General features: G+C 39.2%; 1 pseudogene; it reads left to right on the top strand.

Moving 5' to 3' along the window:
* LOC139738126 (uncharacterized) overlaps nt 1–23,666 on the top strand; it is a 58,266-nt pseudogene extending 34,600 nt beyond the window's left edge.
* Nucleotides 23,667–23,960: the final 294 nt, after the last annotated feature.

The raw sequence follows: 23,960 nt of genomic DNA, 5'->3' as shown, positions 1-23,960 counted from the left end.
TATCATACAAGGCAGGCTATTGTGTATCACTTCGCAGTTAGAACTCGACTCAGGAGAAATGTGATTGCATAATACATGTACAGGTCCACAACACAAGAATTCTTTGCATTGCTCCCAGGTAGGCCAGTAGCCAACATACTATTCAAAAATGTGATGAAATTCCACCTTTTCACTATGTACCTGCATAGTACCTGTCTCATGTGTGTATTTGACTTTGGAGTATGGATGCAATATTGTATAATGCTGCATGGCAATGAGTAAAATGATTAGCAGTAACGCAAGCACTTTATAGTGTACCTGAAGCATGTTACTACAGATTTTTGAAAGCTTCAAGTTTATCTTGAAACCCAAATCTATAAATGTTGACATGGCATCAAATATTATTTTCATTACTTGTATAATCTTGAACACTCAGTTTGTACTTTCCTTGCATTGAATTAGTATTTGATGTCAGATAACTCATAACGGGTCATTGCATTATATGCGTAATATGTTGCTATTCTGTTTGCTACTTGATTTTGTTATCTGACTAGCTAAATTGAACCATGTAAGCACCTACAATGTAGGTGCCCATTTTTGTTGTATTCCTTTGCTTATCCTGATTTTCTTGTGTTTGTGTTTGTAACTTCAATACATGTCCATATCATTGCAAATCTCAAGCCTCATCCACCCCTATGTATCCGCTCTTTCTTGCTCATTTCATTTGATGAACCCTGTACTGCTCTTTTCTCTCAATCCTATTCTCTCCTATATTTTCCCTGTCCTACATGTATGTACATGCGTATCCGAGCAATTGCCCCAGAGGGCAATTACTCCCTGGCTAAATACTGGTTAGTGGTAAGGTAAGAGTAAAGATTAGGGTTAGGATTAGGTCAAGGCTTAGGAGTTTGGGTTAGGGTTAGGATTAGGTTCAGGATTAGGATTAGGGCCAGGGGAAGGGTCCGGGGTAATTGCCCAAGGGGTAATTGCCCTAGACCCATGTACATGTAATACAAGTACTTTTTGTTTCTTATTACTTAGAAAGATTGGTCCTTATGAGGTTTGAAAGGTGAAATGTAAACAACTGATTTGTTTTATGTTGTAAAGTATGCAGTTCTGCTCGGAATTTGCACTGAATTAATTCTTTTTTTTTTTTCAGATGTAGGAGATGAGAATGATATGCGTATAGAAAATTGGTCCAAGAAACAAATTACATCGGTGTTAATTATCATACATGTACTTCAATCATTCATAAAATCCAGTACCATACTACCATTACTGTATTGTTTTGACAACTCATGTGTATCCATTCAGATTTACAAAGTTGCTCATACAGTGTCAGATCTTGTGAATTTTCATTTTACATGTGAATGTGCTATATTACTTCCCTTCGCAAATGTTAACAGTATATGTATACACTGTACTTCATTTCTGCAACAGACTGCCATATTAGATCACATCAAATGAGATTGTATGTTGCAACAATTGTCCTGAATTAGTGTCTCAAGTGCTAAATTTGACATGTGTGGTTTGTATTAGTGCATGTGCATTGTTTGATGTGTATTTCGAGTGATGTTTGTCATTTACGGACGTAAGTTGGTTAAGATTCCTGTTAACTAATGTTTTCATTCGGTGGTTAAATTAATCGAAGAAAAGATTTAGTGCAATTCCACAAAACTTGCTTAAGATAAAACCGACCTCAGTTGGCTTTTGGTAATCACTTTACCCAACAGTTGTGTGGTTCACTTGGAAATCGACTGTCTGTTTAAATGCTATCCAGATTTCTGAAAGCGTAGATTTGATGGTGTAATACAGATGTATGAATTTGAAATCCAAACTGAGATCGTGTGTGTGTGTGTGTGTGTGTGTGTAGTTTTGGTTTTTGTTTGTTTGTTTGTTTTTTCTAAGAGGATGCAAAACTGCCATTAATTTCTTCCTCATGCATGATATAAAACACATGCTGTGGAGAGTAAAAATGCTACTCATGTTTTTCCATAGCTGGGAGTACAGTATGTGGGTGACTGTATTATGGGCCGTTTGTGGATTGATTACATTATACTCTACATACGTATAGATCTAGTAGATTTGAGTAGGAGAGTGAATGGTAGGCATATTACCCAAAACATCCCCTCACCTTTGTAACTACAATTCCAGAAAGAGCATGAACTGTGCCAGAAATCAAATCAAACATTAACATTTCATCCGTGTAGAGTTCATCGGTAATAATGATAGTAATAATACAGTATACATTTAATGTGCCAATTCCACATGACTAACGTGCTCAAGGCGCAGTAGGAAAAGTGAGTTATGAAGTACAAAAATCATTACACAAACATGCACATGAAAATGAATGACACAATCATGATGATTAAAAAAAAATATATATATATATATATATATATATCATAATACCGGTATACTATTCTATGGTAAAAGATTGGAATGACAAGTAAAGAAGTATGTTGGTGGTTTTTTTTTTTTAAGAGCTCATCTTTCATAAAGTTGACTACTTTGCCGACACCAGAAAAAAAGAATACTAGTCATTTTTCAATTAACACGAAACAAGATAAGATATCATTACTTTAGATGCTAACTAATTTTGTAAAAAACAAAACAACAAACAACAAACAAACAAAAACAAGGAAAATGTGACATTCGCAGATCATATTTGAGATATTGATGTGTTGGATGTACACATTTTATGTACCGCCTTTTCAGTATACATGTATATGGCAGTGGTCCGATGCAACAATTTCTGCGTGATACCAATATCAGTAACACAAGGGATATTTTGCAGTTTCATTGAACAGTCTGTGTTGAAAGTGGGTTTTTTATTTAAAGCAAAAAGTTGAAAAGTTGAGATTCCAGTACTGATTGTCCAATAGTCTTCTTGCATGTTACGCATCCTTGATTTCCTTGATTGTTTGTTTCGTTTTGGAAAAGTGATTTTGTAAATTCTCAGATCTATGGGGAATGTATTCACGGTATAAATGTGCATAATAATTATGTAATTGATTACTAGTAAACTGCAGGTGCCCAAGGGCAACAATCTAATTTGCATATTACGCGCGGCAAACCGCTCCAGTGTGCACAGCGTGCCGCTGCGGCAGAGTTTAGCGGCAAACCGCCGCCGCTGCCGCTGCCGCAAAACCGCTCCAATGTGAACGGCCCTTAAGAATGCACCCGAGATGCGGTGTGTTGCAAATTCTTGGGGTGAAATTAGACTTCCTTGTTCAGCCCGTCTAGTATCTATATTTTTTTAATAATTCTAATTCTTCATAAAATCACGATAAAAAGACTTCATATATTCATTTTATATTTTAGAAGCGTAATATGAAATATTTTGGGGGTTTTTTTTAGTCCAAGAAAAAAATAGTTTGAATAAAAAAATAATAATAAATAGTCGTTCTTGACTCAAGTCTAATTTCCTGCGCCTTCTTGCAGTTACCCCGCAGTTGCCCATGGATACGATGCATAAATAATCAGCTGTTTACTGAGTCGTACTAGTGTACCACCCTACTGCTCTTGTTCAAATTGAGAGGATTGTTATTTTATCGGCGGCACTTAGTTTTATAACCTCATCCAATAAAAAGACAAATTCAAACATCAAATGGTGACAGTTTTTGTCAGAATTCCCTATCAATTTCAACTTGTTGCCAGGATAGTTTTCAGATTTCACTTGCTTCATTATCGAAGCTGTTTGACATTTGAAAGAACTGCTCCATAAGAAATCACCTTTCATTTGTTATTTATTTTCACAAACAAGTATTTTGGTCACTTGAATATTTCTTATTATTACTTCAATGTCATGATATTTCATGATGGTTATGTATTCTGTCTTTACATGGCAAGATGGGATTTTTTTTTTTCCATCCAGGGTCAAAGAAGAAAGTGACAGGAAGGAAACCAAAAGGATAGGGAGGAAATGAAAAGGATACAATGAAACACCTGATCAGCAGGCTCTTTTTTATTACAATGGTGAATGCAGTACATCAGAATTTAAGTACAGTTCTAAATAATTTATCAGTTGAAAAATGAGCAAAGAAAATGGATTTCATCGAGTTCTAAATGAAAACTAAATTAGCATCGCCATTATGATTTAGATCTAGAACCTAGTGCTAGTACTACAGAATAGACCTGATGCAAACTTGTTGTCAAGCTTTTGGTTGAGTTTCTTCAGAGACACGAATTTTGGTAGCACAATACCCGAGTGAATAAGAAAAAGGAAAAAAAATAAATACACAACTGTAATGCAGGTTTCTAGACCACTCCCGTGCACGAGCGAGCATCAGCCCCCGTTTCTTCAGTGTCACTCTAGCTCTCGTCATTTGCATTGGCCTAGGCTAGGTTACTCGTGTCGTAGTTTTACTCGCCATCATCAATGTCATACATGGTTACACAAAATAAATTACATCTTGCCATCACCTCAACCACAGCAAAACCCTGAATATCACTCCCATCATAGTCACTCTCAGCTCACAAAACATATCAGCAAACGATACAGACATCGCAGACCTAGCTAACTACTAGCTCTAAACATAGTTGTAACTACGCCACGTCAGACATTAGTTGTACACAAAAATGAAACGGAGGTGAAAAACTAGTAATGAATACACGAAGATCATCAACGATGGCATATTACCGTAGAAAAAAATACACAGAACATCTTGCACCCAAAAAAAAATCGAGGTAAAAAACTACGATGAGAAAAACTAGGGTGAAAACACGATGCTTGGAAGACGAACGATGAAGACACTACGGCAAAAATGCTTACACGGAAAACAAACGAGTGGGTACCACACAAGCTACGATGTTATGCGCACATACGTAGATAAGCTACATCGTGTTCAATCAAAAAACTCAACAAACACTAGGACAAAAACTCACCTCTAAATTGTTGCAAACGAGATAATCACTTAGAAAAAATGAACAAAACACTCTCAGAAGTACGATTGTTCTCTGAGAATGAAAGATATAGAATGATACGAAAGCAAAAGAGAGAAAAGAGAGAGAGAAATGGACGGGAAACCTAGAGAAGTTACCCACACTCACTAACGTAAATGGAATTCGACACACACACCCCCGTGCCCGCCCCAGCATAAGCATAGCATAGCAGTACACGTACACACACAAGGAGATATCGTCAAGCACTCTATGAGGAGATCGATATCACGATACCGCGCGTAAGAAATCACTGCAGTTGCTGGGGCAACAAAGATACATGCGCGCTGTAAACATGAATATTGATTAGTTTCTCAGCAGGCTCGAACCCCTGGCAGGTGTTTTGGCCAATAAGAGACATTCTAAAATATGTTTCTTTGCATAAATTATTTTTCTGAGTCCCAGTAAGGATCTCTGTGATTGGCTAAAATTATTCTACAGCTCCTGGCCAAGCCTGAGGTCCTAGGACGCCCTCTTTTGGTCATAAATAATAAAAACCACGTTTTTTGTGGGAGGTGACGGGGATGGGTTAAGGTGTCCAGCCTCTAAATAAGGTGTTATTTGTAAAGGGATTCATCCCAATCAGTCACACCTCTAGTTCTTTTACCAAACTGGTAAGGTTTATTCTTTAGAATTTTTCCCCACATTTAAATCAATATCTTTGATACAACAAAGTAACTGGGCTGATCAATTTTATTTATAGTTAGTAGACTGGCGCATTTCAACATCAATGACAAACAGAAGGTTAAAGAATTAAAAAAATAAAAATAAACAACAACAATAACAAACATGAGTTGATACATGCTGGACCCCTATTCAAAACCTTCATGCAAACTAACAGACACTGTCATGCAATTATTCAGTCCCAGTTGTACTGCTGCAGATTACATTGTTCGCATGAACGAGTCTTTTGTGTAGAACATCTGTCAACTCTATCGCTGTAAACAAATTAAAAAGGAAAAAGTGGTGCTAAATGTTCACAGACCAAATCTTCTTTCACATGATTTTTTAATGTGTTTATTTCTGGTTTTTGTTTTCCTTTTTCTTTTCTTTTTTTGGTGGGGGATGATTTTTTTTGCACTAGCCTCTATGCAAAAAAAAAAAATCCATAATTTAAAGGAAAGCTACCCTCATCTAAGGTTTACAGTAAACATTGTGCCTTGTTTTGTTTGTTTTGTTTTAAACATTATAAGGTCTGCTTCTAGACAGCTAACCAGAAGGATATCCCAAAATGCATGTTGGCACTGAATTCATTGTGATCAAAGAACTCCTTTTTACACATTGTGCCTAAAAAAAACCAACTTATTCTGAGTTTGTTCATATCTACTGTCTTCCATCTCACTCTGCTCTGAAAATGGCATCAGTTTTCTAACATCCAGACAAAATGTCATTTTCTTCTACTCTACAGTGAGTACAGGTTGACACTGCTGAAGGTTTTAGCCCTGTCTGTGCCAGGGACTTTGGACAGTGTGCACAACGCTATGGGGTTTTCTGTGCCAAACAACACTCAAATCATACTAAGGGTTTATAAGGCATGGAAGGCCGGCAGACATGATGAAAACTGCTTTATTACAGGTGGACTGTCTGTAGAAAGTGAAAGGAAAATGATATCTTTCCTTTCTGTAGTAGGAGCCTTACAAAGTGTGTGGTACTTCCAAGTCATGCGTTGGCTTTAAAAGACAAGAATATGATATTTTTATATGCATACGAGGGAGCCCATGATATGTGCCCTATGATATCAAAGTCCCTATGAAGGAATTGATGTGTGTGTGTGTGTGTGTGTGTGTGTGTGTGTGTGTGTGTGTGTGTGTGTGTGTGTTATAGAGTTCAGGACTTTCCTGCGAGTCACTGTATAGCAATCATGCATATCTAGTCAATCAGCCGTAGCATCGAGCCTGGCGCCCGAAGCCATAGTGCAATAAAAATACTATTGGTTTAATATTTGGGCATGCTTGTCGCACACAGCATAGTCCCACATATGCATTTTTATTGATATACACTGTGAACATGATAGGTGATAAGACCTTTTCTGAACCCAGCACTACTCAGTATTAAATAGTGAGACTGATTTTTCTGCATCATTATTACTATGTACGGGTATTGATTTGTTTGAATATTTCCTTAAATTTAGACCTTCCTGCAAGTATAAATGAAAGATAATCCAAACTGAGTATCGGTACTTAGCAAGAGGTACAGCATGTATGATCCTTCCTTATGAAATATAGACTATTAGAGAGTAGAAAAGATGGTATGAATCCTATCGCTCACGATGAGGGAGCCTCAGAGAATCTAGAAGTTGAAAGAGGAATCTGGTTCATCTGGGAGTCCATGTCATCAGGTTGCAGCTTTGAAGAATAGAAAATACACTCCAGGGGGGCGTTTCATCAACGAGTTCGTTGGAGGTTTTCACCGACAAATTTGCTATCAGCCAATCAGACGCAAGGATTTCAGTAACTTTTAACAGTTGTCAGTGTAAATCACTGACAAAAAGTTTCATGAAACGGTCCCCAGAGCTTCTCAGGGGGGCTGATCTTTATCAGCTGATTGGGAAGTTTTTTGGGTTGGATCTACAAATAAACTGTGCAACACATTTCAGAACAACTTCTAGATAGCCAGTGATGGAGAGTTTGCGGCCCATTCACACACATGCAAAATTGGTGGTTTCTGAAAATCAAGTTTACAACGCGATATGAATTCCTTTATGTGAACACACACACACACACACACACACACACACACACAAATTGACTTGAGTGATATCTGTACACGTAGCAATGAGAAAATTTGTCCTGCTTGATTCCCCCCCCCCCCCTTCTTTTTTTTCTTTTTTTAAAACTCTTGAGATAATTTGCCCTGAAGGAACCATCACATAATGCAACTTGTCATACTAGGTTTGCTCACTTGGGTGTCATGGATCATGCTCTGGTCATTTGTCTAGGCAGGCGCAGTCTGGAGATTAAAGCCACTTTATCTGCAGCCAAGTGATTTTTGTTTTTATTTCTGGGCATGAACATGATCGATAGAAAATAAAATTGAAGTAGGCACCACGATGCAAAAGCCTATAACTGCTGTGTGTGAATGTGCCTGGTAAAGATGGACCCCATGATCAGAGGCAGGGGTGGATGGGGGTAGGAGGAAGAACAGGGAAGACCAAGAAAGAGGAGAGAGAAGAAGAAAAGAGAGAAAAAATGTGGCATCTTGTTCTCTCAGATAATGTACTGAGATTGATTGGAAGTGGATAGAGGGTAGAGTTAATACAGCGCAGCCTCAATCCATACTATTGAGGCAATCAACCACATATTGAGTATGTCACCTGTGCACTGGCAGTGCGTATGGGGCACCAAATTATCGGAGCTTCCGTGCCCTCTGTTCCAATACGTGACGCTCCTGTTTGCCAGCCCATCATGGCCTCATCTCCATGTTGCTGCCCCAGGTTTAAGTTTTCTCCCGCATTATTTTGTCAGCGTTTGCCATGCCAGAAGCGTATCTCTTCCAGGATGATGATAAGAGCCTCATTTACAACATATTGGTAGGGATTGGCAGGTGGTGGGGTGTGGGAGACGGGATCTGATCTGTACAAGAGGTTGGTTTTATAGTGATGTTGCAGTGATGGAAGTAATAGTTTATATGATGGTTGTTTCATTTTATCAGTGTCATTATGCATTACAAAGTTTATTGATTGATTTTATTTGATTAGAATAGAACTTTTGACACCCCCACTAGGTCATATGAGAGATAATCTTGGTTTCATGGTGATGTTGAATGATGGTTTACAAAAACAGCTGCTTATTTTTATGTTCTGTATTGAACCAACATTTTGTGGCAACACATCAAAGGTGCATATCAAGTGAAGAATTACTTTTTGCACAGGAGAACAAAATATATGCAGTACACATTCCAAGAAGAATAAAATGAGATCATTTTCTCAGGATTGATGAATAGATTGCTGTTGCTGTCAACTATTGTTTCGCTTAACCCGTTGAGGACGAATCCCGAGTATACTCGGACAAGTGTCTGTGGGAAATGCATGTTGTAGCAAAATCAAAGTGTCCTTAACGGGTTAATTAGAAGTTTTCAACATGAGTAATGCACAAATTTCTGTAGCGCAGGGTACATCTATTGTGAAGAATCACTCATCTATTCAGAACACGCCACTTCCACATCTTCAGGTCATGTGCTTCACTTGATATCATATAATCATTGGAGTTCCACATCTCATCATCAAATTTTCAGTGGCTGAACATTGTCGTCATCATCCATGATGAACTAGTAATCATCATCATCAGATATTCAGATCATCCATGAAAGCCCCCAAAAGTGCGAGTCCAAGGTGAACATTGTGGACATTGCCCGCAAGTCATCTTAATGCAAGTACCTCAAGTAGATAGTATGGTTGATACGCGGGATGGCACAGTGCATGGAGACTTGATTTTGCATTCTAGGGATCGCGAAATGGGTCGTATTTACAAGAGCAATGAGACGTTGATATGACATACTTCATACATGTGGGAAGACGCGCTCCACAGCTTTGCCGAAGTAATGCTGAAAACGTACCCCCCATGATAAAGCCGGTGCTGGGTTAGGAGTTGGCGATGTAGAATTACTTCCAATCTGCGAGTTGGGTATAAATTAGATTTAGGCTCCCGGGCTTGTCATTATGATCACCGCCACGTGAGACGGGTTTGCTCAGCTGAGCGCTGTATCCTGTGTGCCTCCATCTTCCTAATATCATTGACTTCTTTCTCCCCTCGACAACCATTCCCATCTCCCCCCCCCCCCCCCAAACACAGGCTCTTAAGAAGCAGTTGTGTCAGGTGTGTAATGCTAACTAAACACAGGGATACCAAGTTTCTCAACTGGCTAGGAGTGAGAAACTGTGATTTAGCAAAGCAACTGAAAAAGGTTGAGGATGGAGCAGATGACCCCCACCCCCATTTTGAGCTGTTTCATTTTGGAATTTGAAATTGTGTGATTTGGCGTTGTACTTTTTACTTGCATAATTCTCATCTTTTCGATATTGAAGATGGTCCAGTAAGATATCTATATTTCTTGCCCAAATTTGATCTAAGGATCAATTAGTCAAGAATATGACTGACATGACTTTTATAGTGGATGGCAGAATTTCATTTTTAAGACCTCCTTGGATTATCTATTTAGAAGGAAGTGTAGCTGTTATTGAAGATACAGTGCATGTGTAGGGCCTATATTGGTATTGTCTACAGCTAACATACTAATCCAATATTTATTATTGATCTACTTGCCTTTTTCTTTTTTTTTTTCTTTCTTTCTTTCTCGGAGGCATGAGAAAATGATTGCTGGGTGTGTAAGTGTGAGACAGGTATACTAGGGAGTGAGACTCACGGCGTGAGACTTCATATTTCTGTAAATATAGGTAACCAGTGTTGGTCAAAGAACATTATGGAACCCTCTTTCTCTAAAAGAGTAGTTAGAGCTTCTCATTTGTGAGAGAAGTTTTTTGGATGTAGGCACATGTAGTGTCTGTCTGTCTGTCTGTTTGTGTGAGAGGGGATGCAAGGCTTCATAGCTTGAGTGGCTGTGTTAAGGGCATCTAACAGTACATTGTATGAAGACAGGTCCCATGATCACTGTAGTCCAAGGTACATCGAAGTTGTGGTCACCACTTTAATCACTGACTTCAGTGTTCTCTGAGAAGCCCTGGGGCAAGGAACAATAGACTCACTCATTATGGTCATTGTAAGTAGTGGAGTATTAATGTATTAAAGCATGTGTGTGTCTCTGTTTGAATCAAAGTGGGCAACAGCAGCAGCAACAACAACAACAACAAAATCTTAATTTAGTGCCTCCTAATCCACATCACTTCCCTACTATTACTGCCACTTCTCTCCCCCCCCCCCCCTCCCAATATGCCAGGGGAGTGTGTTATTACAACATTTTCCGGAGAAGTAGATTCATGGTCAGAAAATTTATGTGGCATGAAGTTCAACCCTGAATTACCTGGTATTAACATTGCATTGCTGTGTGAAGAGCGCTCTCCCCCCCCCCCCCCCCCCCACCTCTGGCTTTGAGCGTATTCAGGGGAAAGCAGGATATTGGCTGAGATGATCAGAGTCCTACTTCTTCCCCCGGTCTGCCATCAGCCCAGCAAAGAAAAAAGAAATCTTTATGACACCAGGGCATACAGATCTAGATTTGTGTTAAGACTCCTAGGGGATGTTTAGGATGGGGTGAGAGCTCTGGATTATCTCAGAAATTGCAAGAGAAGACTGGTTGTTTTGTCATGTTGTCCTAGAGTGAGTGGGGTCAGGTGGGTTTTGTTTTTGTTTAATGATTAGTTTACCTTTATCATACAAATAATTTAAGTACATTTATGTGTAGTTTTCAAAAGCATATTTATGGCTGCATAATATGTACGTGTACTGTATAACCAAAAACATTTGCAGCGTGAAACTTTTGCAAATTTTAGCAGATGGTCTTTTTCACGACATGAAATTTTCATGAATTTTTTACTCTCATTCAATGCTTTGCGTAGACAAAAACTTTTGCACGCATTTCATTTTCACAAAATTGGCAAAAACTTTTGTATGCATTTTATTTTTACAAAATTGGCAAAAACTTGCATGCGTTTTATATTTGTGAAATTGGTGAAAAATTTCATGCACCTAAAAATTTCTGGATTTACAGTATCTGAAGTAGGCAGAAAATGTATGTGCTTGCACATACATTTTGTTCAAACAAAAAACATGACAAAGGTTGATCCTAATTATTTCTTCAATTAAGCATGTTTTAAAATGGTAAAAATAAGCATTATTTGTCTGTGTCATCTTTATAGATAAAATTTATTTTAGAGTCTCCTCCCCCCTCCCCCTCCCAGATGATCCTACTTATTTCGACATCACTCTAGGTAAGAAAAATGGGCCATGGGTCCCATTTCATCAAAGATGTTAGGATAGCAACTCTTGCTGGAATGGCAACTTCCAATAGCAACAGCCAATCAGGAAGCTGGATTCTTGTCGTTACCATGACAGTTTCCATTCCAGCAAGAGTTGCTATCAAATCAACTGTTTATGAAATGGGGCCTAGGAGTTCTGGCAGCCCATTCTATAAAATCAGACCAATCCACATGCAATTCTAGTAGTATCGTTCTATCAAAAAGGAAATGATGATTAAGAATACCCCCCCCCCCCCCCCCCCCCCCCCCCCGGAAAAAAGAAAAAAAGAAAGGGGGACTGCGGCTTCCAACCACAATGTTGTATAAATATGCTGCCATTGAATCTAGACGAATCTAGACGGAGTGTTTATTAAATGCTCAGCGGAGATTGACCACACACTTGAAATTAGTTTTCAGATATATGATCCAATTAAATCTAAATTTGAGAATGGGGGGGGGGGGTTATCAGTGGGCATTACAAGGCTTGGCTATCAAGGGAATAATATACTTGTCAAACAGTAGCAGGTGTTAAGACACATAAAGGGCTGTGCTGTATAATATTGCCACATAAATTGTATCAACATGTATATGAAGTCTACAGAAGCCCCCTCCTACCGTACCTGCTGCTACCATCACCACCAATAATGTGGGGGGGGGGGGGAGAGGTAAGTATGGAAAATATCTACAAAATAGGGTTGTGATAGAGGTTTTGAAGATTCAATATTTCTTTCAAGAGACTTCTTTCTGTGAGCAAAATATTAAACTTTATCCAACTTCATTTTCAAGGAAATTTTACTGGGCAGAGGCGTGTAACCCTTTTTGTGATTGTCTACGCTTATGTACACATTATGTATACATGTGCATTCATGGATGAAAACTTCAAATCTGTAATACAGCATCATACACCAGTCTTGACAATTAGTTATTGAAATCCACCTGTGTGGATTGTTCCCAGAGATGCAGGTATAAGGTAGTGTTAATAATTGGATTTATTTAATCTGTATGCAGTAATCATGTGTCTCTCAGTATCTGCATAACTTCTTCATTGTCTATCGGTATGTAATTCCAATCCTTGTGCGTGCTTTGTGTTCTCTCAAACAAAGGCGCGGTCAGACTGGCAAAAGATTGAGAAGATTAAGATCACGAAGTTTGGTTCATTGGTACCCGCGCGCAAGAAAGAAGAAAGAGTGCGCCGTTCGATGGCCAGTGATTGTGACGTACATGTAACATCGCACATCTGTACATGACAATGGCCTCGCGCCTCGGAGACACTGCCCGCAAAGAGATCCAGAAGTTTGACAGGGGTGAGGGAAATATCCCTAGTTGGAGTGGAAAGTTTTGTGAGAAGTTTGCGGTCACACAGGCAAAACTTCGAGATCTTAAAGATTGCAATCTTTGCCAGTCTGACTGCGCCTCAAGTGTACCCCTGTATGCATACAATGTATTTGTGTGTGTCTGTATGGTACGGTGCATGTGTGTGGTCTGCTCATGTGCAATCATTGAGAATTGATAAATCTCTTTGTAATAGTTTCCCTAATTTTCCAATCTGTAACATAATCTCACCAGTAGTTTCCAGCCTGTATACATTGTAGTTTGCCATGCACTGCTTAAGACTACTACCCTGTATGTTCATATCTTCATCAGATTGATCATCCTATACAATGAGGGACTTTTGATACCGTAACTTCTATGCAGTGATGTACATATGATGGCCTGTGAATTGGGCCTAGATAAATGTAGAGCATGGTAATCTGGTGCTGTAAAACCAGTAATGTTCGCATGCATTTTAATTTGACAAAAGTTCTTGTCTGCACTATTTGCATTGAATGCCAGTGGCAATTTGCGAAAATTTCTTGCCGCAAAAAAGGCATTCGGTTCCAATTCATGATAATTTCATACCACGAAAATATCTTGCTTTACAGTGATCATGTGCATTTCAGAATATAAATTAAAGGACAAGTTCACCTTCATAAACATGTGGGCTGAATGAATGCAGCAATATTAGTAGAACACATCAGTGAGAGTTTGAGGAAAATCGGACAATCTGTTCAAACGTTATGCATTTTTGAAGTTTCTGCTCACTCAAGGCTGGATGAGAAGTCTACTATTGCTTGTGATGTCACAATGCGTACAACGATATAAAGAAAGAATAAAGAAAATTCAACATATTTTCACTTTTCTAGCATAACAAAAGAACACTTAACTTCTCTCTTTCAGAAGGCAGGGGGAATAATATTACCCTTAACATGTCAGTAACAAGTTGAAGAAATGCGTACTTTATTCAAAAAGTGAAGTTTTGTGAAATTCTCTTTTAATTTTCTTTATGTCGTTGCAAGCACATGACATCATACACTGTAGTAGTCTTCTGATCCAGCAGTGACTGTGCAGATACTTTAAAAATTCATAACTTTTAAACGGATTGTCTGATTTTCCCGAAACTTTCACTGATGTGTTCTAATAATGTTGCATTCAATCAATCCACATGTATATGCAGGTGGACTTGTCCTTTAAACTCCTACCATCACAACTCACAGCATTGACTTGTGCTTCCACTCTAGAAACAAAAAATCTTGATCTACACTGTATGTACATTTGTACATATCTATATTTGTCAACTGGGCTGTTTCCACTCTCAAGCATAAGCTTATAGGATACAGCCTTTTTCTGCAATTGCTCCCCGCCCGTAGATTGTACCTTAAAATATATTTCTTTATCGTTAATGTACAGTGTAATTTGGTTAGAACAATTGTCAGTATTTTGTTTTCATTGAGTTTTTCAATTCTTCTTCAAAATCCTCTAATTCATGCAAAAGAAAAATGTATTTGTACGATTGTATGAAATTACATTTGTCATGAAATTGTAGAAATGAATAAATATCAAATCAAATATCAAATGCAATTGTATCTGCTAAAAAATGATAATAACAATTTCAGTTGAAAAATTAATCATTACAAGGTAATGCTGTCTATGGACAGGAAAACAATCACACAGGAGTCATTCTGGTTGCTTGATAGACACAGAAAACATACTGTAAAACACAATATTTTCGCGGCATGAAATTTTCGCAAATTTGAGCCAATGGCCTTTATCGCAGCATGTAATTTTCGCGAGTTGCCTCTGACATTCAATGCATATCGTGTAGACAAGAACTTTCACATGCATTTTAATTTCGCGAAATTCACGAAATTAGAATGCACGCGAACTTTCCTCGTTTTACAGTATGAAGAAAGTAGTGATATATTTCAAATTTCATTAATTCAAGCAAACATGAGAAAAAAAGAGCAAGCATGAGTTATAGCTCTCCTACAAGTGAGACCTTGAACGCTTTATCTTGTGAAGAAAGTATTTTGCTTCTCTGCAGAGTGGCAGGCATGATCCTCACACCCCCTGCATGAATTGGCACGGTACATGCCACAATTCCTCTGGCAGTCAGAACCATGCACTTGCCACGCCATCTTGTGGCCAGGTTCATCTTCCACAGGGCCAGTGTGTCTCACTGAAGCCCACATAACATGACAAGGTTGAAGAGCCCCTTTAAAGGCATCAGTCAGCATGTGAGTGCCGTGAGTGCGTGTAGACGTGTGTGACAAGCTCGCTGGTCGGAGTCTGTCAGCTCACACATACAATCCTTACTGAAGCGGATCGGACACGGCGCAGCCACCTGCCCATGTGCGTAATGACTTGATTCTCTTCAGGAAACATATCACTTATTCTGCGCTGTGTACTACAATTTCAGTAGTATATGCAAATAGCATGCAATCTACAAATTAAGGATCAAATATAAATGACTACTCATTCACTTTCCCCAATTCCATATAGCATGGTTAGCATGAAAAACAACAGTCAATTAAACCGGAGTGATGATAAATTGATGTTTAAACAGTCAATATGATCAGGTAGGATATTTGAATTTGGCCAAATCGTCTTATTTCAGATGATTTTGATAAAAATGAAGACTTGCATAATCTCCTTTGCTGGAAATTTATGGGTCAATGTTTCACTTTTTATTGTCAATAATTGACAGTATTTGTTTCCTGCAGCAGTCAGCTATCATTTATTCAATGCTAAAATTACTTTATTTTGGATGCTAATCTAGAAATCTGTATTTTTCATTCTTAAGTTTCTTGACATCGGCAATATTGGGGGAAAAAATGACTGTTTGAATATATTCCCAAGTGAGGAGGCTGCCTTTGCATGGCTGAGTAAATTAAAGTAATGCAAATACTTTTAACCTGCAAGTTAACCAACCTTTTTTCATGATAGAGTAAATGATATGTGTTTATTTGTGAAAGAAAGTGTGTGTGTTGGTTTTGTAAGAGTGTGCTCATAACTCAATTGTTAGTACATTGGTAATCTATATGTATGATTTTTTATTTGCTTACAGATTGTATTTCCAAAATAAATTCTTTGAAGTCTCATCCATGTAAGGATGTTCAGTAGAAGTTCTGGGCTGTCAAATCTAGGTGTTAAGTACACTGCAAATCATTGTATAGAAATATACTTCACACTCACTCAATGTTAGGATGACCATACTAAGTAGGGAACAGCAAGTACAAATGTGTAGGGTTGGCAATCTGTGTATTAAAAATTCAGTAGATGTTAGAGTACTGTAAAAGTTTAACACACACAACAGCAAGAAAATTTTATAAAAATGTTCTTGTTGTAATTTTTCTCCCGGTATTTGCTAGCTTAAAATCTGTTTCTGCCCCGAAGTATCTGTATGCTGATGTACATACTGCACAATATACATGTATTCTGCGAATAGTGAATGGAACTATCTCTCTTGTTTCATTGTGTCAGTGTGGTTTGCTCTACTTGGCCTGCTCTACTGGCCTGACGATGCTCTCCCGCGATGCGCTTTCGCTTTCAGGCACGAGGGCGCCACAATTGTGCAACTCACCTTTCACCATCAAGGGAAATTAGACCCGATCCGCCTCGCTTCGCGCAGTGCGACGATGCATTTCTTGGCAAATCCAGTAAGATGTTGGGATGACACATGGATACAATTTGCACTCTAATACGGATTCAGACGCTCGCTGATTGAATGCGTTACGGCTCTCAAAGGTCAGGAGTATGCGGGCATCCTCTCTCTTTCTTTCTTGAATCTTTCTCTCCTTCTATCTTTTTTTTTTTTTGTTCCTTTCTTCACAGAGGTCTTATCTTTGAAAAAAAAAAATGACAGAAGTTACGAATAACTTCAGGAAAAGAGAAGGACAGCCATGGGATAGAAGAGGGTGATCATCTTAGATGAGGTGATCAGAGATGGCGAAATTAGTTCAATGACAGGAGATGCAAATTTGCAAGGCTCAGCTTGTAACTTTCAATAGAGCGTATAGTGTTTCCTTCAGTTATAAACTGTTACCTACACCTCTGGAGAAGGCTTTTCTTGGACTTCTGCCCATACCAGCCTGTAAGGGTTGGGTATCAGTCATGTCTAATTTCTCATGCGTATTTGCCCTTGCAGCCATGCTGCTGTCGTATCATATGTGGGCATTTCCACAGTAAAAAGATACATCTCAGGGTTGTCACTTCCAATATTCATTACCCCTCCCCCATACAATACCATCTTTTAGAATACTTTTCAGTGAGAGATAAATTTGCCCGAAGTTTGCTTTAGAATTTTTGCCGAAGTAAAAAATTTGGGGTAACATATGCAAGGCAGGACAGACACGTTTTAACTTATGAAGGTCAAATAATGAATTCTCATTGAAACTCTGTTGTTTTTTCAACTGAATGGCCAAATAATTAGAAAAGATAATAACAGCTCTAAAATTCTATTGAACATTGTGTTTTATACCATTTCTAGACTTAGTGTGTCACGTTTGCAACATGGACAGACAAAAATGTTTGTATTTTTGTCTGAAATATGGCATTGTATTGAGGAGTAATGCACATTGGACACAGAAAATAAAGAGACATTCCTGAAATGTACCCTTTAACTGTGAAAATGCCAATGTACTGTTAATCTCTCCTTGAACTGAGCTTGTATGATGTATGATGGGCAGGATGGATGAATAGCTGTCTTTGGTTCAACAACAAAATGTACATGCTCTCCGTTAATCGAAATTTTATGTCAATTTAGTATTGTTTGCTTGCATTATCCTCCATTGCTGAAGGCCTGAAGCAACTGTAATTTGAAGTTCATAGAATCATGTAGAAACATTCATTACATTACCTATTGAATGAACGGGATGTATAGTTTAGTGCGTAACATTTTACCCACTACATGATGTGATTTTAATTCATCCTTCTTTTGTGACTGTATTCTTACGAATTTCTTGCATCTCCAAGGGAGAATGATGAAATAAAGTTAAATCCAATTGACACACAACCATTTCTCTTTGAAGGAAAAATTTACCATAAAAAATGATGATGATGATGATGATGATGGTGATGATGATGATGATGATGATAGTAATAATGAAAAAAAAAATAGAATGTGATAGGAAAGTGATGTAACTTCTGTTTGTTTGTCTTTCTGATATGCTCAGTATACGCTCGAGATGAAATAAAGGCACATCTTGCTAGAACGTTGTGCAAGTGAGCTCTTCATCAAAAACGCACTCCGTATTTGGGTGTAATTTGATGGCACGTAGAGAAGAAAAAAAGAGAACGAAATTGAGGAGATGTGAGGGCATCCAGCTTAAGTGCCACTAGATGATGTGTATATATATTGCTTTTTCTCCTTTTTTTTCTCTCTTTCCTTTTTTTTTTCAGTCCTCTAGACCTTTGCCATCTTCTAGATTTCACAGCGTGGGATTTGACTTCATTTCATGAAGTCACACTGAGTTGATAAGCCAGAAGCCGGGATGGCGTCTTATTTGATCGGGATGCGGATTACTTCTGAGATATGGAAGATTTGTGATGCTGGAGGTGGTATGAGGGTATGTGTGTGGATGATGTGCGAGGTGGGGGGGGGGGGGGGCAATATGTGACACAAAACACAGGGTGAATGTGAGTTAATCTGGGTTGTGGAAGAGATGGACAACATTGTATGTGATCATTTGGTATGATATTGCACTGTTGCACAATTGTGATGATATAATATTATTTTTTATTGTTTTTTGTCAATCTCTGCGAGTAAGATCGCACGTTTGATCTTCATCATAATAAGCCATATGAGAAGAAGGAACTAGTCGGGGATTTGAACCCATGACCTACTGGTTACTGTGCTCCAGTGCTACCATCTGAGCTGAAGCCAGTTTATGGCAGTGACGCAATGAACTTTGCTCAAATGCATGAATAAACTCTTCCTTTTCTTTTAATCTCTAGTTTGATCATCTCTTTAAGTTTTTGGAAAATGTGCAATTCTGCAGAAAGAAAAAAAAAGACAAACATTCTTTTTGTCATTAGATTGGCTCCTCTGTTAGAATTTTAAAGATTAAAGCTTTAATGAAGGGAGATGATCATTACACAAAATTGGTTTCTTTTTTTACTTTGCACAAGAATCAGCAGGAAATAGAAAAATGCAAAATGAGAGAGAAACAAGAATTAAAATTTCTTAATCAAAAGTTGTTGCCAATTCAGGAACCAGTTGTGTCATTGTTGATTTAGCGATTGGGAGGCTTTTGAATATTCTGCACCTGGAACATGATTACAAATTAACAACAAGGAACTCCCAACATGAAAAAGAGAAGTATTTACTCTACTTCATGAAACACACACACACACACACACACACACACACAGACAAATTGTGTCAAGATAAAGTACCAAGTCACAGAAGCAAGCTTTAACTAACTGGTATGCATAAATGTGTAGTGTTAATATACACCCATCACTTCTTGTTCAGTAAATGAAGTTACAACACAGCAATCTACTTCACCATTATGTTACAAAAGTCATATGACTTTGCAGTATTTTGGAGTAAGTCCACACAACCAATAAGCATGACTTGAAAACTGTCATTTTAGACCGGTGTCCATATTCTCAGGAAATTATTGCATCATACTTGTCCGTGTATATACCAAGATATTTTTCTCTTCTCATGGAATCCCACTACAGTAATCCGGTCTCAAGAGAACATACAATATGTTTACAAACATGAACACAGCAATGGTCAGTACAACGCGATTTTTGTGGGAGAGAAGGATGTAACTTTATCTACAGGAAGTGTGCTCTGTGGATCATTTGTAACTGTGAGCTGCACTCCTGAGTTTCCTGTGTGTTATTAAGTGGAATACCACTTGACTAGGACGAGGCTCTTTTTTTTTGTTTTGTTTTTGTAGTCCCTTCTTATCTCACCCCTTCTTCCTGTTACATGTCTAGAATATGTAGCGACATGTTTTTATGTAGGTGTTAGAAGTAAGCCACCTGTGATTGGTTGCGTGATGAGGCTTTGATAGCATAAGTCTCGGATGGCAAAAATTTATCCTTGGTTTGTTTAGGTCTTTTGTGTAGTTTTTTTTTTCAGAGAATTTTATGTTCGCTGGTTGCAGTTTCAGTTCTGAGAGTGTTGGTTGTCACATCAGCTGTACTAACAAGAGTCTCGCAGGAAATTCTTGCAGTCTGTGTTCGTTGGTCGACTGATGTTCGGGCCCTAAGTCAATAGCAGTTGGTTCTCAGTTTCTGTGTATTAATGCAATATGAGAGTAATGGTTTCAGGTTGAAATTTCATCTCTGCCATTTACTTTGATTTTATGGGGACTATGACCACCCACTATGTGGTTCTTTCTTAGTTTTTATTACTGTAATTAGCTGCATTCACATTTTGTTGGAACTGTTCTCGTCAACAAACTACCATGGTAATAGATACTGCAGTAATTCAGTCCTTACTGTTCTCATTCAGGAATTATCGTGGTACAGTATTCATCGCATAATCGGGACAGGTTGGGAGTAGCAAACACGGCCCCTTTAAGCGAGGTGCCCGATTTCGCGATGAGTACTCACCATACACTAACGGCATACGACATGTACATGTAGTGCACACGCACACACACACACACACACACATGCATACTGACGTACTGTACATGTACATGAATACACAACACGCTACCCCTCGGCGCGACCCTCCAGCTCTCCCTGCATTCTCGCAATGATGTAGAGTAATCGCAACCGGGTTTGATTCTTCTGTCAAACACGCGTGTACACGTAATCAATGTCAGCTCATAGTCTAGATTCATAAAACGTTACGTATTCGCACATACATTGAACCCTTCTCATCTTTCACGCTCTCCCTCCCACTCTCTACCCCATTTCACTGAATACGTAACTGTTCATAGCCCTCATTTCAATCACGTAACTTTTGCCCAGTCACAACTGAGGAAGATTGTGACGTACACACAGATCACAGTGTACAGCTGTATTGAAAGTTGAAACCAAAGACAGTAGATAACAAGATACGAAGGCGCGCGATAACAATGGACTTTGCCCTCACGCAGAGTGTACATGTATGACTGAGATTAAACAACGCACACAGCCTGGGGCTGTATGAGCGAGGCATGTTTTTTATTGGATGCGAGTCAAGTATGAATTGCAAGCGAGCACATGGCTTTGCTTATGTAGGGGAGAAGAATGTTTGCGAAGGCATGTGCTTTGCAATGACATGGATACTTATACACGGCGCTTTCGTGGCTATGCATGTACATGTACTGGATGGACGGAGGTCAAAACACACCAATCCGAAGCTTGCTTTGTAAGTTTGTTGTAAACGACAACTGATACGGAATCTTTGAAATATTGTTGTGGTATTTTGGTAGATTTTTTGTGTAAAATATTAACAAAATCAAAGATCGCTTGAAGAAAAATTGTCCCGTTTATCAGAGGTCCCCGCCCGATTATCCAGTGAAAATAACGTGCGTTGGAAATGTTTCTGGGAAGCGTATATCATTTAAGCGAGGATCCCGATTATCAGACGCCCGATTATGCGATGAATACTGTATTTCTGGTAAGCATTGTGCAAGCTTGTATCTGCAACAAAAAAAGACACAAAGCATGTCCTAGCTAGGTCACTTGAGAAATGTACCACATTGGTATTTGTTACTCTATTCATACTCTAATCTTGCATGCATATTTTGAGCGAAGTTTTTATTACCCCCCTAAAGACCACAATATTTTGTGATGTATTTCGCAAGTGTTTTTGTATGCATATCATGGCAAAGTACTACACAAAATATTACGTTATTTCGCATACACCTATTGTTCACATTTTTGCTTTCGTTCTTTGCATCTACATATCTATATGTGAAAGTGATGGGGATAGTCTAACTTTATAGTGGTCATATTTCATTCTGTGTCACCCTATACAGGAATGCTAAGGTGTGGGACTGTGTGCACCGGTACCTACTGACAACTTCTAGAGACCTGAGGGGACATGTGGGGACCAAAGGAGGATATGATGGTGGTCGATGACCTCCAGAGTGTTATACTGAAGGAACAGTCTCTGTTGAATCAACACAGTAACATGGAGCTGGTACTATTTGTGATGGCTGTGTTCGCCTACATGGTACTCTACGTCGTCTACCAGCCCAAGAAGGAAGAGGAGAAGAAAGACAAGCCCCGGTCCATCAAGCGGGCAGACTCCCGCTACAAGAGGACCCGACTATTTGACGTGCTGGGGCTCTCGCTCGACCAGTGCAACACCTTCCGCGCATTCCTGGATCGCTTCTCGTCCTACGAGGAGGTGGCCCGGGCGATCAAGCTGGCGGGGATCTCGCGGAGTGACATGATCATCGGCGTGGACTTCAGCGCTAGCAACGAGTGGCAAGGGAGGAAGATATTTGGCTGCCACTGCCTGCATGACGTCTCAAATAGCAAGACCTTTAATCCCTATCAGCGAGTGCTGTCCATCATGGGATCAACCCTGGAGCAATTTGACTCTGATCACATGATCCCTGTGTATGGTTTTGGTGACAAATTGACACAAGACGAGGCCGTTTTTCCATTCAAAGACTCGGGTCTCCCATGTGTAGGATTTATAGACGTGCTTGAGAAATACCATAAGGTCGCAAGGACGGTACGCCTCGGGGGCCGACCAGCTTCGAGCCCATCATACGCAAAGCGATAGAGATCACCAGTGCCAAGCAGTCTTACCACCTCCTCCTCATTGTCACAGACGGTCAGATCAAGGACACTGAGAGGACGGCGCAGGCCATCGTGGATGCCTCCAACCATCCCATCAGCATCATCGTCATCGGTGTCGGCGACGGCCCGTGGGACGACATGGAGTACTACGATGACAATCTCCCGCGCCGGCGGTTCGACAACTTTCAGTTCGTTAACTTTCATCAGGTGTGTAGCAAGGCAAAGTACGCCGAGACTGCATTCGCCCTACACGCCCTCATGGAGATACCAGACCAGTACCAGGCGATATGCTCCCTGGGGTATCTCAAGACCACGCCTGCTCCTGGGGCAAAGGACAGCAATGAGAACGTCAAGAAATCCAGATAGTCTTTCATTTGGTACAACATCTCCGCCACTGCTTCAGCGGGTCTGTGCAGTTGTGTCTGAGTTGAGCTGCTGGCTTTTTCAGCTCTCTGTTCAAGTTTGTTGGGAAATCTGTATTAGGTTTGTATATAAATGTCTCCCTCTGTGTTGGACAAGATATGCAAATTTTGATTTCCTGCTATGTTACATCTTGAATAAGATGTCGCAAAGTGGATGGCAGAGGTAACCACTGCTGTTAGTCCATTTCATCATTACAAAAGGTGAAAATGACTGTGTGGTGTGTAATCCTCATTAAGAATTAAATGAACATTAATCCCTATACATGTAACTCCCAAAAAGTCTTCGTAGTTTTGGATGAAAAATCAGACCTTTGCAATATCTTTCTAACATTAACCTTGAGGTTGGGTATTTTTGAGGTGATCTATTTCCAAAGATATACTTCTTCTTGTGTAGCAAATTAATTAAGAAGTCACTGGTAGCAGATGGCCATATGTGGGCATATATCTTTAATGACTAATATGCAATGACAAGGAATTTTCAAGTGTGCTGGATATTTAAGTTTTCTGTCTCTAGTACCACGAGATGGGTTTGGAATCATAAGAGGAAAGTTAGATAGACTGGAAAGTGGTCTTTATTACATCATCATTGCTATCCGCTGCTCTTGTGATGATATTACAGACCACTTTGGGAGGAGATGTCTTCCCTTTAGGCTTCACTTTCATTCTCCATAAATCCCCTAATC

The sequence above is a fragment of the Diadema antillarum genome, unplaced genomic scaffold (genome assembly GCF_040938485.1).
Source record: "Diadema antillarum isolate AM-2024a unplaced genomic scaffold, OU_Dant_1.0 seq00000723_RagTag, whole genome shotgun sequence".
NCBI lineage: Eukaryota > Metazoa > Echinodermata > Echinoidea > Diadematoida > Diadematidae > Diadema > Diadema antillarum.
Note: the sequence above shows the minus strand (reverse complement) of the source record. Positions and strands in the feature narration are given on the sequence as shown.